Source organism: Urocampus carinirostris, chromosome 15, assembly GCF_059441175.1.
Source record: "Urocampus carinirostris isolate Australia breed hairy pipefish chromosome 15, RoL_Ucar_1.0, whole genome shotgun sequence".
NCBI classification, from domain to species: domain Eukaryota; kingdom Metazoa; phylum Chordata; class Actinopteri; order Syngnathiformes; family Syngnathidae; genus Urocampus; species Urocampus carinirostris.
In genome coordinates this window covers 6,686,444-6,687,934 of record NC_142363.1, presented here as the reverse complement: position 1 = coordinate 6,687,934, position 1,491 = coordinate 6,686,444, and the positions used below count along the sequence as shown (strand labels likewise).

At 39.5% G+C, this 1,491-nt stretch overlaps 1 pseudogene; it reads left to right on the top strand.

Moving 5' to 3' along the window:
* The first annotated feature begins 441 nt into the window (after positions 1 to 441).
* LOC148351423 (U2 spliceosomal RNA) lies at positions 442 to 570 on the top strand (annotated as a pseudogene).
* Positions 571 to 1,491: the final 921 nt, after the last annotated feature.

The window sequence follows — 1,491 nt, the reverse complement described above, 5'->3', positions numbered from 1 at the left end:
GTCACAGTGCAGCAGTTAATCTGAACATGGTGCAGCGGGAAGCCAGGAAAAGCACTTATCTCATTCTCTTCCTCTCATCTCTTCACACACAAAAAAAGGCTGTTTGTAGACATGTTTGTACTACTTCTGAACCTACATGTGATATGTGAGAAAAGAAGTCTGGGAAAACGATACAGGCGTAGAAATAGTGTAAACATCTTGTTATGTATTTGACTTCTGCTCTGTTTCAGGGAAGCAGCAACAGAGGTCATTAACTGGTGGTCAAAATATCTTTGAAAGTTGAAAGCTGGATTTTGATAGTTATTCCTCAGCCTTATGTAAAATAGAACACATTTGCACAGTGGGATACCCTAAATAATACAAAATGAGAGACAGACCTACAGTATAAGCCAGCTGTGATTTTTGGACTGTGGACTTGGTTTTTGAACTGTGATTCTCTGAATATATACTATCTATGAAGTTTAGCCATGATCTTTGATTTTTGCATTCCGGAGATGGAATAAGAGCTTGCTCTGTCCACTCCACGCATCGGCCCGGTATTGCAGTACCTCCGGGAACGGTGCATTCGCAATGATCGCAGCAAGGCTTTAGGGCTAGGACCTTAGCTTGGCCTTTTGGCTGAGAGTAAGTGTCCCGGCTCCTAGGCTTTGTAGCATATAATGAACTGACCGATAACGGATAATGGATAATGAATAACGAAGATAGATCAATAACCCTTAAAAACCCCAAAACCCCATAAGCTTTCATCAAGGAAAATATGACATGAGAGAGTAAAGAAGGGTATAAAAAATCCTAGAGTGTGGGGTTTTTTTTCAGCTTAAAAAGAAGTCTTTGTTTGTTTTTTTTGTTTGTTTTTTTTTACTCCTAGCAAACATGAAAATTGGCAAATCTGCCAGCAATCAAGGCATTAAAACTGACAGGGAGAACAACTTGAGGAACATGTAGTTTAACTTAAAGCAGTGGTTCTGAAATAGTGGGGCGAGGCTCCGTCAAGGTGGGCGTTAGTTAAGTGCAATCACACCTCCACTACACTGGGGGGCAGTTGAGTTCTCATTAGCTGAGTGTTTTGATTACATTGAGCCCCCACGCAGTACATTAAGCACAGAGTTTAAGTATTGAAGTCAGAAAATAATTGTAAAGCACTAACTAATGGTTTGGTCTAATAAATAAAAGGCTGGATGGTTTATCCATAACTCTGAGCCCCATTTCATTGGGATGAAGTAAACATTTCGTCAGGAATACAGAAGCGGGGATAAACAAACCTGATGAAACTGGGACGTAGCGCGGATCTTTATTCTTATAGTGAGAAGGAAACAGACTACTTTGACATAGATATAATGATTGTTTTATTTTTTTACCGGGCAAAATAGGAAACATAAATGATTTAAGAGTGTTCCTTCATTAATAAAGGTCTTGTTGCAGCTTCAATGTGTTTTATTTCTGGACGTAGTTGCCTAGAAACAGCTGCAAGTTGTTTGACGATTCATGGTA